Consider the following 15,567-nt stretch of genomic DNA (forward strand, 5'->3'; position numbering starts at 1 on the left):
CATGTTCTAGTTGATTGGATAGGACTGGGTGCTAGGTTGGACTGGATGATCTTGGAGGTCTCTTCCAACCTGGTTGATTCTATGATTCTATAAAACTGTATTTCCAGTTACTCATTTGTCCACTGAATCATGTGGATGTATAAAACTGAACCAGGTTGGAAGAGACCTCCAAGATCATTCAGGCCAACCTATCCCCCAGCCCTGTCCAGTCAACTAGACCATGGCACTAAGTGCCTCATCCAGTCCTTTCTTCTCAGGAAGCCTATGAGTGCAGTAACCATCACCATTGCTTCCTTATCCCAGCCTTTAATCTAATTCCTCTGACTAAAATATCCCAGCTAGGCTCAAACTGGCACATCAAGTTACAAGTTTGAGGTTTTAAACATATTCTCACTGTGTACTTCTGAAGGCAGTGCAAAGGTTTGCTCCCACAAACTTCAAATCCACGCCAAATTTCAAATTGAATTCAAAAAAACATAACCAGTGACATACTAATGGATGTACATTAATATAGCATTAATATAGCTATAGAAACAACATTACATTAATTAGGACTTTGCAAATGCTGTAATTAAGACACTCAGTGACAGCTGCCTTTCCTGTCCCTTAGCTTCACCAAGAAGTCTCTCAGCACCACTTATTTTGGAATCGTCAGCTGCATGGATGCAGGAGGAGCCATCTGTTGGCATTTTCAAATGTTAACTGACAGTGGTTCCAAGCACTTGCTCCTAATACATTAAAAAAGGGGAAAAAAAAAAAAAAAAAAGCCAAAATAACATTAATTAGATTTTTGGTTTTTTTTTTTCCTGAATTCTGCACCTGAATTTGGCATTAGCACTTAATAATCCATGCATTTTGGGCTTCACAGAATCATAGAAACAATCACGTTGGAAGAGACCTCCAAGATCATCCAGTCCAACCTAGCACCCAGCCCTGTCCAGTCAACTACATCATGGCACTAAGTGCCTCGGCCAGGCTTTGCTTCAACACCTCCAGCAACGGTGACTCCACCAACTCCCTGGTCAGCCCATTCCAATGCCAATCACTCTCTCTGTGAAGAACTTCCTCCTAACATCCAGCCTAGACCTGTCCTGGCACAACTTGAGACTGTGTCCCCTTCTTCTGTTGCTGGTTGCCTGGCAGAAGAGACCAACCCCACCTGGCTACAACCTCCCTTCAGGTAGTTGCAGACAGCAATGAGGTCCCCCCTGAGCCTCCTCTTCTCCAGGCTAAACAACCCCAGCTCCCTCAGCCTCTCCTCATAGGGTTTGACTGATCTACTTGACCAACACAGGATCACAACAAAATAATTACTTAGATTTTAAGTGGTTATGAAGGGGAAAATAATTAATGTGAGATGATTTTTTTCCCCAAATTAATATTGTTTATTAATTTTCACAGAATTATAGAATCAACCAAGTTGGAAGAGACCTCCAAGCTCATCCAGTCCGACCTAGCACCCAGCCCTAGCCAGTCAACCAGACCATGGCACTAAGTGTCAATTTGAGGTTTCTCTTTCCTCACATTTTGGACTTCTGTGTGTTCAACACAGAAACCAATCCACATGACCCTTCTTTCTATTATTCAGTATCCTCTTATCCAGGCTATCCTTCACATACAGGAGATGTGCAAAGTGACCAGGGCTCTTCTATGTTAAAGTTTGTGTTTACATATTCTAATTTCTTACTATTCTCAATGGACTTTGAGATTCCATTGCCAACACAGCCCACACCTCCTCAAATCTACCATTCCTACTCTGTTCATTTAATCCCCCCACACTGAGCCATTTCCTAGCGAACAACATTTCTTCATCTTTGATGTTTACACCCTCTGAACAATCTGTTGCTGTTATCAGACCTGAAGGAATAATGAATTCAGTGAATTACACATTTTTTCCTGTGTCAGCAAGCAGATGGCAAAATTCTTAAACTCATTCATCATTTGAAATTATATTGGAAGAGCCTTCAGTTTTGCTGCGTTGGAGCTACATGAATGACAGGCATTCGGCACATCCACACTATCAGCAAAGTTAACTCCATGGTTCCCTCCCTCCTGTCCCAGTTCCCCACTAACCAACAGTACAGCACTATTCATTTTCCTCCCAGATCTTAACTGTAATTAACTATCTCTACTGAAAAGGGAGGAGAGGAGAGGAGAGGAGAGGAGAGGAGAGGAGAGGAGAGGAGAGGAGAGGAGAGGAGAGGAGAGGAGAGGAGAGGAGAGGAGAGGAGAGGAGAGGAGAGGAGAGGAGAGGAGAGGAGAGGAGAGGAGAGGAGAGGAGAGGAGAGGAGAGGAGAGGAGAGGAGAGGAGAGGAGAGGAGAGGAGAGGAGAGGAGAGGAGAGGAGAGGAGAGGAGAGGAGAGGAGAGGAGAGGAGAGGAGAGGAGAGGAGAGGAGAGGAGAGGAGAGGAGAGGAGAGGAGAGGAGAGGAGAGGAGAGGAGAGGGAAAGAGAAAGGGAAAAGGAAAACAAAAGGCAAAGGGAAAGGGAAAACGGAAGGGAAAGGGAAAGGGAAAGGGAAAGGGAAAGGGAAAGGGAAAGGGAAAGGGAAAGGGAAAGGGAAAGGGAAAGGGAAAGGGAAAGGGAAAGGGAAAGGGAAAGGGAAAGGGAAAGGGAAAGGGAAAGGGAAAGAAAGGAACCCCCCAAACCAAAACCCAACCACACTTTGCTTTAACTCAGGGATAATTTATAGAGGACTACTCACAACAGCTAGGGCAAAGATGTGGGAAAGATAGCATTAAGCCTGTTTTCCTGCATCCTATTCCACCACTACAAAAATAGGATTTGGTTGCAAACTGGTTTAAGTACCTTGAAATCCCATCACAGCCATTCACCACATGCACCCATAGGTTAAGTACCTTGAAATCCCATCACAGCCATTCACCACATACACCCATAGGTGTGCTAGAAAAACATCAACGTTCTGCTGGAGTGCAGCTCAGCACTGCAGTGCAAAGCAGAACACCAGAAACAGTATTTATACTCTAAGGCCACAGGGATCCCAAGAAGAAGTCTAAGAATGTTCAAAGTTGGTTTTACGAGGCACATCTGCCTGCTCTACTGCTCAGTTAGTATGCAGCACTAACTTAGTGTACAGCTGAGTTCCTGGATGGCCAAAAAGGCCAATGGTGTCCTGGCTTCTATCAAAAATAGTGTGGCTAGCAGAAGTAAAGAGGTAATTGTCCCTCTGTACTTGGCACTGGTGAGGTGACATCTTCAGTACTGTGTTCAGTTTTGGGCGCTCTAGCATAAGAGACACATGGAGGTGTGGAGGTGTGTCCAGATAGGGGCAATGAACTTAGTGAAGAGTCTTGAAAATAGATCTTATGAGAAGGGATCTGAGGTTGTTTACTCTGAAGGCTGAGGGAAGACCTAATTGTTCTCTTCAACTTCCAGAGAGGAAGTTGTAGAGAGGTGGTGTTGGTCCCTTCTCCCTGCTAGCAGCTCATAGAACATGAGGAAATGGCATCAAGTTATGCCAGGTGAGGTTTAGGTTAGGCATTAGGAAAAACTTCTATACTAAACCAGTTATCAAAGACTGGAACAGGCTGCCCAGAAAAGTGGTTGAAACATCATCCCTCCCTAAGTGCCAGGGGAGGTCTAGGCTGGATGTTAGGAGGAAGTTGTTGGCAGAGAGAGTGATTGGCATTGGAATGGGCTGCCCAGGGAGGTGGTGGAGTCACCATCCCTGGAGGTGTTCAAGAAGAGCCTGGCTGAGGCACTTAGTGCCATGATCTAGTTGACTGGCTAGGGTTGGGAGCTAGGTTGGACTGGATGATCTTGGAGGTCTCTTCCAACGTGGTTGATTCTATGATACTTATCAAAGCTTGCAACTAAGGTGACTATAGAAACCATGCACACACCAGCCCTGCTCATAAGCAAATTGACTTGATTTTTTTCTCACTTGCATGAGCCTGGAACATGTTGGTAGAACTATGCTTTGTGCTAGTTTGAAGCAAGATGGGATGTTTTGGTGAGAAGAATTAGATTACAGGCTGTGAAAAGGAAACAATGGTGATGTTTACTTCACTCCTAGGCTTGCTGAGATGTATTAAAAACAAGAACATAAATATAGATGACAGAGTTGTTCTCTGACTTGGCTTCCTGAACTTCTCTCTCTAACCTGCTATCTGTGGGACTAATCCTTCTGCTTTCTAAAGTCCATGGCTGATTCTCCAAACTCACCTTGCACTTAGGGCAAAATCTGGGATAAGGTAGAGGAGTGAAATGGTGGTTGGGAGCCCCTCCTGGGGACTCTGGTTTCTGGGAGGGCTGTTGTGTTTCTGCATTACCTTTTCTTAACTTGCATATTTCTGTCTGTAGCTGTAAATATTGTAAATACCTGCTTGTATGTTGTGCTAAGCTGTAAATAGAAAGCTTCATTCTTTAATTTCCAGCTCAGCTGAGTCTAGTCTGGGTGATTTTCTTAAGTGTGGGGGAGCAGGTAACACCCAAACCATCACATGCTTGAACTGCATAACACCACAAAGAGATTTTAATTACCTTGTTTCAAAGGTAAAGACATCAACATGCTTTTTAAAATCCTAAGAAGAAGTCCTGTAGCCCTTAGCATGTACTTCTTATTAACAGAGTTACAAACGCTCCCAAATGAAAAGACTTCATCAAGTTACATGCCTTTGGATCAAAAGTACTGAATCAATAAACCACTCTGTTAAAAAATAGAGCATTTTTCAGTCAGAGAGTCAGCCTTGCCTCCACCAAAACAAGCAATCAAATGAACATAACAAACACACCACAATCTTTATGAGCTTCTATTTACAACTGATTTATTAATGGTTAAAAATGGGCTTTTGTAATGTAACTCCATTATGCCCTGAAAGGCATTGGCAAGGCAACAATTCACAGCAGTAGTAAGAGAAAAAAGTTTTTTATCCATTTAGGAAACTTCTCCCACAAGTTCTAAAATACTTTTTTTTTTTTTTTTGGAGACTTTCTGCCCTTTTAGATTCTCAGTATCAGAAAAAGAAAATCAATGTCATTAAGAGAAACTAGGGTTGGCTGGTCAATAGTGTGAAAAGGAGAGAGGGATATAGTTTAAAGGGAAGAATCAGCACCTAATCAATTAAGGACTTCAGGAATGCCTGGGCATAATTGTGAACTCCTTTATGTTTCCACTAGCACAATCAGAAGATATTCACCTGTCATAGAATCAGTCAGGGTTGGAAGGAACCTCAAGGATCATCTAGTTCCAACCCCACTGCCATGCCCAGGGACACCCTAGCCTAGAGCAGGCTGCTCACAGCCCCATCCAGCCTGGCCTTCAACACCTCCAGCCATGGGGCCTCAACCACCTCCCTGGACAACCCAGTCCAGCCTCTCACCACTCTCATGCTCAACAACTTCCTCCTCACCTCCAGTCCGAATCTCCCCACCTTCAGCTTTGTTCCATTCTCTCTAGTCCTGTCACTCCCTGACAGCCTCAAAAGTCCCTCCCCAGCTTTTTTGTAGGCTCCCTTCAGATACTGCAAGGCCACAAGAAGGTCACCTCACAGCCTCACAGCAGAGCTGCTGCAGCCCTCTGAGCATTCTCGTGGCCCTTCTCTGGATACACTCCAGCACATCCACATCCTTCTTGTAATAGTGGCTCCAGAACTGGATGCAATACTCCAGGTGGGGTCTCAGCAGAGCACAGTAGAGGGGGAGAATCACCTCCCTCCACTTGCTGGCCACACTTCTCCTGATGCAGCCCAGGCTCTGCTTGGCTTTCTGGGCTGCAAGTGCACACTGCTGGCTCATGTTGAGCTTCTCATCCACCAGCACCCCCACATCCCTCTCCTCAGGGCTGCTCTTCAGCCACTCACTGCCCAGCCTGGGTTTGTGCTTGGCATTGCTTCCACCCAGATGCAGGACCTTGCATTTGCTCTTGTTGAACCTCCTGCGATTGGCTTGTGCCAACCTCTCCTGCCTGTCTAGGTCCCTCCCTTCTCTGCAGCCTGTCTGCTGCACCACACAGCTTGGTGTGGTCAGCAAACTCACTGAGGCTGCACTCAGTGCCACTGTCCATGGCACCCACAAAGATGCTGAACGAGACTGGTCCCAAGACTGATCCCTGAGGGACTCCACTTGTCACTGGCCTCCACTTGGCCATGGACCCATTGACAGCCACTCCTTGGGTGAGGCCATCAAGCCAGTTCTTTATCCATCTCATGCTCCACCCATCAAACCCATGTGTCACCAGCTTGGAGACCAGGATGTGGTGCAGGATAGTGCAGTAGAATACTCAGAGAGTGTACCAGTCTGAGTATTCTACTGCAATGGTCTGGGACTTAAGTCTGAAAGCCATTGTAAGCAGCAGAAAAAGATATAAAGTGTGTATCCAGAGAGGTCTTGCCTATGTGAGTAAGGAATACTTTGTGAGCAGGTTTTCTAGGGTTTATATTTTCACATTTATTAATGACACATTCAGCAGCCTAAAAATTGCTACCCCATTTCATAGCAAAAACTGATTAGATGGGAATTAAATCTGAAGACAATTTTCTCTTTTAATTCTCCTGTCTTGTTCAAAGGAAACTTGAGGACACAAGAACTGATGAAAGAGATTAGTTTAGTCTGACTTTGCAGAGCAGTTGTTCAGCACTCCACATTTTGGTGGTGGTAATAAACATACTCCAGTGAAAGAAGAAGTTGACAGAACCCTGTCCTTGAGGGATTAATGAATAATTTAAGAATAATTATCCTTCCAGTGTACAGGGCTGAAGGGAAAAAAAATCTTTTCCTCAAATTAGGAGGAATTGATTAGTCATTTGACAAAGTTCTCTGTTTGTTTAGTCCAGAGTGCACCACAAAGAATCTGTAACAGTGTATGTTTGCAAAGTAAAATGAGCCAATGGGATGAGATTTAACAAGGCCAAGTGCAGGGTTCTACACTTTGGCCACAACAACACCAAGCAATGCTGCAGGATGGGGACAGAGTGGCTGAGAGCAGCCAGGAAGAAAGGGATCTGGGGGTACAGGTAGATAGTAGGCTGAAGATGAGCCAGCAGTGTGCTCAGGTGGCCAAGAGAGCCAATGGCATCCTGGCCTGGATCAGGAACAGTGTGGCCAGTAGGATGAGGGAGGTTATTCTTCTCCTGTACTCAACACTGGTCAGGCCACACCTTGAGTGTTGTGTCTAGTTCTGGGCTCCTCAATTCAAGAGAGATGTTGAGATACTGGAACGTGTCCAGAGAAGAGCAACAAAGCTGCTGGGAGGCCTGGAACACAGCCCTGTGAGGAGAGGTTGAGAGAGCTGGGGGTGTGCAGCCTGGAGAAGAGGAGGCTCAGGGCAGACCTCATCGCTGTCTACAACTACCTGCAGGGAGGCTGTAGCCAGGTGGGGTTGGTCTCTTCTGCCAGGCAAGCAGCAACAGAACAAGGGGACACAGTCTCAAGTTGTGCCATGAGAGGTCTCGGCTGGGTTTTAGGAGGAAGTTCTTCACAGAGAGAGTGATTGGCATTGCCCAGAATGATGAGCTGCCCAGGGTGGTGATGGAGTTGCCATTCCTGGAGGTGTTCAAGAAAAGCCTGGCTGAGGCACTTAGTGCCATGGTCTGGTCGATTGGCTAGGGCTGGGTGCTAGGTTGGACTGGACGATCTTGGAGGTCTCTTCCAACCTGGTTGATTCTATGATTCTATGATTCTGACTAGGGATCCTATAAGTAAAATCAGCAGGTTGACATCCTCAGTGTATTCTGATCTCTCTAAAGTTCCATTCTAAGTCAAAAGCACTACAGAAAGCATAGTGTAGTTTTTCCTGGTTTCCTAAATTTCCTCAAGGAAAACATTGTTTGCTTCTAGAAGAGTTTTAGGTCTAAGGTTCTGATTGTTTGCTTCTAGAAGAGTTTTAGGTCTAAGGTTCTGATTGTTTGCTTCTAGAAGAGTTTTAGGTCTAAGGTTCTGATTGTTTGCTTCTAGAAGAGTTTTAGGTCTAGGGTTTTGGGGAGCTTTTAGTTGTATTTGTCACAGGGTGAAATAAAATCGAAATGCTTCAGTTTTCCATGGTAAATGAAACATCAATCTCCACACTCAAAATGGCAGCTAATGTCACAATTAGCATTCCAATAAACTGAATGGTTAGCAAAATCCAAAGAACCTGAAGTAAAAAATCATTGACCTTTGCTCCAGGCAAGTCCAAATTCTACGACTATGCAAACTGTAGTCTAAGCTAAGCTTCCCTTATAATTCAGGGACTGGGTAGTATATAAAAGGCTTTGTGACATGCAGGATGCTCTAGGATAAGAGTTTGCTCTTAAAGGTGTCATTACTTTGACTCTAAATCCCCACCAACTTTTAAAGAAGCAGAAACAAAATGCATACAGCTGCTTTTGCTTCCCCATTTGACTTACACCAAGCTTAGAGAATGTCCAAACCAAAAACTATTTGGCCAGTGAATTGAGTCACCAACCTAATGCAGGAGAGAGCAGAACTCCATCTATCTTCTTGACAAAAGGTTCAGCTCAGTGCTCACCTTCACCTATGAGCACGTAGGAATGTTTAAATCACTTGATCTTCATTTATCTAAAACTCAACTATCATCCCTAAAGGTGTCTTAAGTCTAATCTTAAATATACATTGGAATAAATGTGTAATAACTGCAGGGTCTTCGGACACTATGGTAACAAGATCCATAAAAATATGAAGTCTACAGAAGTGCCTCTCTGCTATTTTCTCTCCTTACATCCTCCAGAACTTCATTAATAAATATTAATGCTATTTTAATACTTAAACATGTTCCACTGTGGATTCCTTCTGCTTCCTACCTTGGCACCTAAGCTTCTCTTAAGAAACTGGAATGAATTTCTGAACTTTTTCTCAGCACGTTGCCTCAGACCAAGGAAACTTATCATTATTTCCCATTTTATTGTTTCTTACTCTCTTTTAGTGGTATCCATAATAGACCAGGCAGAGTATGTGTAATTGATAAGTGGTTCATTCAATTAGACCTCTGTGGTATGCTGAATATTGTCTTGTAACTGCACAAGCCAAAGAAGCAAGACAGAAAAATATTTACTTATACATTCAGAATAAAATGCAAACATGTTCCTTAGGATTTATAAATAGGAATGATACTTAAAACTGGTTTGCCACTAAGCAGCTTATGGAATCATAAAATCAACCAGGTTGGGAGAGACCTCCAAGATCAGCCAGTCCAACCTAGCACCCAGCCCTAGCCAATCAGCCAGATCATGGCACTAAGTGCCTCAGCCAGGCTTTTCTTCAGCACCTTCAGGAATGGCAACTCCACCACCTCCCTGGGCAGCCCACTTCAATGCCAGTCACTTTCTCTGCCAAAAACTTCCTCCTAACATCCAGCCTAGACCTTCCCCTGGCACAACTTGAGACCGTGTCCCCTTGTTCTGTTGCTGGTTGCCTGGCACAAGAGACCAACCCCCACCTGGCTACAGCCTCCCTTCAGGTAGTTGTAGACAGCAATGAGGTCCCCCCTGAGCCTCCTCTTCTCCAGGCTGCACACCCCCAGCTCCCTCAGCATCTCCTCATAGGGTTTGTGTTCCATGCCCCTCACCAGCTTCATCACCCTTCTCTGGACATCTTCTAGTATCTCAACATCTCTCTTGAATTGAGGAGTCCAGAACTGGACACAGTACTCAACTCATCCCATTGACTTGAGCAGCTCTGTTATGAGGACAGACTGAAAGAGTTGGGGCTGTACAGTCTGGAGAAGAGCAGGCTGCAAGGTGACCTTTTTGTGGCCTTCCAGTATCTGAAGGGGACTACAAAAGAGCTGTGGAGGGACTTTTTAGGATGTCAGGGAGTGCTGGAGGTGAGGAGATTCAGCCTGGACGTGAGGAGGAAGTTGTTGAGGATGAGAGTGGTGAGAGCCTGGAATGGGTTGCCCAGGGAGGTGATGGAGGCCCCATCCCTGAAGATGTTTAAGGCCAGGCTGGATGAGGCTGTGTGCAGCCTGCTCTAGGGTAGGGTATCCCTGGGCATGGCAGGGGAGTTGTAACTAGATGAACCTTGTAGTCTCTTCTAACCCTGACTGATTCTATGATTCTACATCTCTGCAGATAGATAACACAGGAACAACTTGGGCTGTATCCTTGTACTTAAATGCTTTAACTTTTCAATTTCAAGCACCAGAACAGGATGCTTTGGAGTCTGTTCTGTTTTGTATACCTGTTTTGGTCACTGTCTCATATAAAAAGATGTTTTGGCCCAGATTAATTTGACCCAGGTTAGTTTATTGATGTAGGCACACTGGAAGAATACTTCTGATGTCCTTGTAAGCATGCAGTGAAATTAAAAAGATTCAGGAAGCTGAAACAGTTGAAGTTTTAATAATCAAAATTCAGAATTAGCTCAGAACCAGTCAACAACCACAAATCATCTTAATGCTGGAGGAGAGGGAACTAGCCAGGGAGTACCTACAGTGCAGACTGGGTGCTGATGCTACTTGAAGTGCAGGTATCAAAGGACAGATAGATGCTACCTTTCTGTGGAGGCACTTGTCTTATAGCAAGTCAGGAGTCTCTGTGCAATGCACTAAGAGGTGAAAATTCATTGGCCTTGAAAATTTATCCAGAGATCTTGGTAGTGCACAAAAGAAAGTAAAAAGCCTGTCATCAGATCCAAGATAAAGAAGTATCACAATATCATCAGGGTTGGAAGAGACCTCACAGATCATCAAGTCCAACCCTTTACCACAGAGCTCAAGGCCAGACCATGGCACCAAGTGCCATGTCCAATCCTGCCTTGAACAGCTCCAGGGACAGCGACTCCACCACCTCTCCGGGCAGCCCATTCCAGTGTCCAATGACTCTCTCAGTGAAGAACTTTCTCCTCACCTCCAGCCTAAATTTCCCCTGGTGCAGCCTGAGGCTGTGTCCTCTTGTTCTGGCGCTGGCCACCTGAGAGAAGAGAGCAACCTCCTCCTGGCCACAACCACCCCTCAGGTAGTTGTAGACAGCAATAAGGTCTCCCCTGAGCCTCCTCTTCTCCAGGCTAAACAATCATAAGGTTGGAAAAGGCTTCTAAGATCATCAAGTCCAGTGATCAACCCAACACTACTGTTGTGAAGGGATTTTGTTTGGGTTATAGGGGATTAAATATGAGGCCGAATTTAAAGGGTTTAAATAATTTAATATTATATACACAAGGAATTCCCCTCCCCAAACTTATACACAGTTACTCTACACAAGTTCTTTGTATGTTGTAGTGAAATTATTTTACAGAATGTCTATTTACAGCAGGAATCAGGGATTTAGCAGAGGTTTGGAAAGGTTTTGGATAGAGAGTCTGGTGCCAAGGGTAAGGTCTGAAAGTCTGTGCTGCTCAAATCAAGATTGCTCAGTTACTCGCTGGTTAGAGTCACAGTCTCGGTGATCCCAAACGTGTAGCAAAGCCACGCTGTTGACCCTCGTGGGTCTGAATAGTTCAGTTCAGGTATTATTGGGGCAAGCTGTCTGAAGGCTCCACGGGCACGATCGGGCTGGGAACGCCGGGCTGGGGCAGCAGCTGGCTGGGAGCACCTTGGTCGATTTTCCCCGGGCTGGTGCGAGGTGCCGTGGGCTGGAATCACGCAGCGGCGATGGCCCCAAAGCGGCAAAGCGGCTAGGAGCGGAGGGTGGAGGAGGGTGGCAGGAACACAGAATTGCCCTTTTGATGAGATATGGGCCTGAGATTGATGGTCCTTGGCCACAATTCTGCCCAATAAGAGTCTGGCAGCAGGCCAAAACATGCCAAATAAAGTGAAATCCACGGGTCCAGTACCACCAAATATGGAGAGGGCTCAGGTTGATGTGATGGTTTGGGCTCTTACCCACCCCCCCACACTTTTGGAATTTGCTCCAGCTAACTCAGATGGCCTCTGGGAATATAAATGAAGCTATTTATTTTACAGCAGCAAACACACAAGCAGCTATTTACAATATATACAGTTATAGCAGCTATTTACAATATATACAGTTATAAACAGAAATATACAAAGGATAAACAATACAAAAGCACAACTCCCCTCCCAGAAACCTGAGTCCCCAGGAGGGGCTCTCAAACCACCCCAACACCTCCCCTTGCCCTCTCAACCTTACCCCAGTTCTCAGAAAGAAGAGAGGTGCAGCCAAGAGGTTAGGGAGCAGGGTTAGTGGCAGCAGGGTTAATGAGATGTGACCAGGTCTGAAGGCAAAGGCAGAATGAAAGACAAAATGGAGACTCAGGGGTGATCTTATTACTGTCTACAACTACCTGAAGGGGCATTGTAGCCAGGTGGGGGGTGGCCTCTTCTGCCAGGCAACCAGCAATAGAATAAGGGGACACAGTCTCAAGTTGTGCCAGGGAAGATCTAGGCTGGATATTAGGAAGAAGTTCTTCACAGAGAGAGTGATTTCCCATTGGAATGGGCTGCCCAGGGAGGTGGTGGAGGCACCATCCCTGGGGGTCTTCAAGAAAAGCCTGGATGAGGCACTTAGTGCCATGGTCTGGTTGATTGGACAGGGCTGGGTGCTAGGTTGGACTGGATGATCTTGGAGGTCTCTTCCAACCTGGTTGATTCTATGATTCTATGATTCTATGATTCTTCTTCCCAGAGTTCTCAGCGTGACTGTGAGCGAAGGAGACACAACCATGTTTAGTTTTTCACTGCCCATTATCTAGTTCTTTTACCAAAACATTCCAGCTTGCTTCAAACTAGCACAGTTGATCCCCACCCTAGGTGCGTGAGCTTACACAACGTGTTTACTTCAACCTTGCAAGCAGGCAGGCCAGACTTGAAGTCACCAGGCTTATTGTGCTCTTTTGTCCCCCTTAATTTGTTTTCCCCTGGTTTGGGCAGGACAACACTTTTCGGGGGGACAACATGTTCAGGCAAGAATAGGCTTGTAAACATGGCCATTTGGGCCTATGTGGCCCTCCACCACAACTACCATGCCCACTAAATCATAGAATCATAGAATCATAGAATCAACCAGGTTGGAAGAGACCTCCAAGATCATCCAGTCCAACCTGTCACCCAGCCCTATCCAGTCAACTAGACCATGGCACTAAGTGCCTCATCCAGGCTTTTCTTGAAGACCCCGAGGGACGGTGCCTCCACCACCTCCCTGGGCAGCCCATTCCAATGCCAATCACTCTCTCTGTGAAGAACTTCTTCCTAATATCCAGCCTATACCTACCCTGGCACAACTTGAGACTGTGTCCCCTTGTTCTATTGGTGGTTGCCTGGGAGAAGAGGCCACCCCCCACCTGGCTACAATGTCCCTTCAGGTAGTTGTAGACAGTAATAAGATCACCCCTGAGCCTCCTCTTCTCATGTCCCAGAGTGTCACATCTAACCATTTCAGAACAGCTCCAAGACTGGTGACTCCATAGGAAACATGGTTTGAAATTGCTGGATTAACACAAAACACAAGAAGCACACTGGCAAAAAAAAAATCTCAGGCAATTAGCAGCAATTAACAGGCAATTCATCTCAGCACAGAGGGAGCCATCCCCCGGCTGATAGCAGATCATTTCGTATTAGTGATGAAGAGCTCAGGAGCCAGGCAGTGAATCACAGGGAACTGATGCAGATCAAGCAGAGGCTCTGCCATGAGTGCATTCCAGCAAGTGGACCACAAACAGATGACCATGTTTTGCGAAGGATTGTTGCCTCACACACACCTGGTTAGCTGTGTTATCTGGTAGCCTGTAGAGCTGCTAGGCAAAATTTGTTTAGTTGATGAGATTATAAGATTTGGTAACGTAGCTTTTATTTGATTTCTGGTAATAGAGCTTTTATTTGATTTCCTGAACTACCTAAACACACTAATAGAATTAAGAATTTCAGCAAAATATGGCGAAGTAAAAATAGCTCTAATTAGAAAGATGTGCTTTTAAATCCCCAGATGAAAAAAAAACACAGCAGTGTCTGGAAGATGAGGATGGAAATTTTCCTTCTTGAGGTAAAAACTTCAGAATGGTAGAAATTGTGGCAAAAAAAGAAAAAACATCCCAATGCCACAATCAGTGCATGAAGGTACAGAACCAGACAAACATCCAGGTCTCAAGTCGTGCCAGGGAAGATCTAGGCTGGATGTTTGGAGGAAGTTCTTCCCAGAGAGAGTGATTGGCATTGGAATGGGCTGCCCAGGGAGGTGGTGGTGTCAGTGCCCCTGGAGGTGTTCAAAAAAAGCCTGGATGAGGCACTCAATGCCATGGTCTGGTTGATTGGACAGGGCTTGGTGCTAGGTTGGCCTGGATGATCTTGGAGGTCTCTTCCAATCTGGTTGATTCTATGAATATGTGTAACATCACATAATATAGACAAGTAGGATACATCATTCATTCCACCTACAGATTCATTTGATTCCACTAGGGAGGAATGCACTTCAATAAGTGGCAAGTGATGTCCCCCTATACCCAGCATTGATGCCACACCTTGAGTACTGGGTTCAGTTTTGGGGACCTCACTTCAAGAAAGACACTGAGGTGCTGAAGCATGTCCAGAGAAGGGCAACAAGGATGGTGAAGGACCTAGAGAACAAATCTTAGGAAACTGGGGTTGTTCAGCCTGCAGAAAGGGAGGCTGAGGGAAGACCTTATTGCTCTGTACAACTAGCTGTAAGGGCATTGGAGCAAGGTGGATGTTGATCTCTTCTCCTAAATTACGTTTAATAGGACAAGAGCAAATGGCAGAGGGAGGCTTAGATTTGCTATTAGAAGAAGCTTCCTCACTCGAAAGGGTTCTCATACATTGGAATAGCCTCTCCAGGCAGGTGGTTGAATCTCTATTTCTGGAGGTGTTTAAAAGACACAAAGATGTGGTGCTGAGGAACATGATTTATCATCAGCCTTGGTAGTCAGATAATGGTTGGACCTGATGACCTTAAAGGTCTTTTCCATCTGAAATGATTCTATGATTCTGTGAAACAATGCACTATCTCTAGAGAAGCATAAAGTGTGACATAGCTACTCCACTCTGGCTGACTCATCCTATATTATTATATGGTTCATCTTTGCTGCAGATTGACTGAAGGAAACCAATACAAGCAGAAAGCACAACTGAGCTGAAGGAGCACAAATCATCCTCAAAACATTCCAAGTGTAGCTGAAAGCAGAGGCTATTGGATATCTCCTGTGAGGATACAGGTCACAGGAGATTTCTAAATCATAGAACCATAGAATGGTTTGGGTTGGAAGGGACCTCAAAGATCATCCAGTTCCATCCCCCCACGACAGGCAGGGACACCTCTCAGTAGAACAGGTCACTCAAGGCCTCATCCAACTTAGCCTTGAACACCTCCAGGGTGGGAGCATCCACAACCTCCCTGGGCAGCCTGAGATGAGATGAGTCTGGCTGCACTTCTAAAGAACCTCCAGGGTTCAGGATCCTTTCTATTTTATTGCTACTTGTAGCACATATGACAAGTGATAGGATGATAGGAAATGGCCTCAGATTGTGCCAGGGAAGGTTTATTGTGAGAAGAGGTAATTAAGTGTCCATGGCACCCATGACATTATAAATGTACATGCAGTATGGTACATAACTGCTAGCAAGGCACCCACACAGCTTTCCTGACCTCATCTCTCTCACACATCCCACATACCCACACATAAGCCGTGTCCCTCAGTCTGTT

The sequence above is a fragment of the Pogoniulus pusillus genome, chromosome 3, assembly GCF_015220805.1.
Source record: "Pogoniulus pusillus isolate bPogPus1 chromosome 3, bPogPus1.pri, whole genome shotgun sequence".
Lineage (NCBI taxonomy): Eukaryota > Metazoa > Chordata > Aves > Piciformes > Lybiidae > Pogoniulus > Pogoniulus pusillus.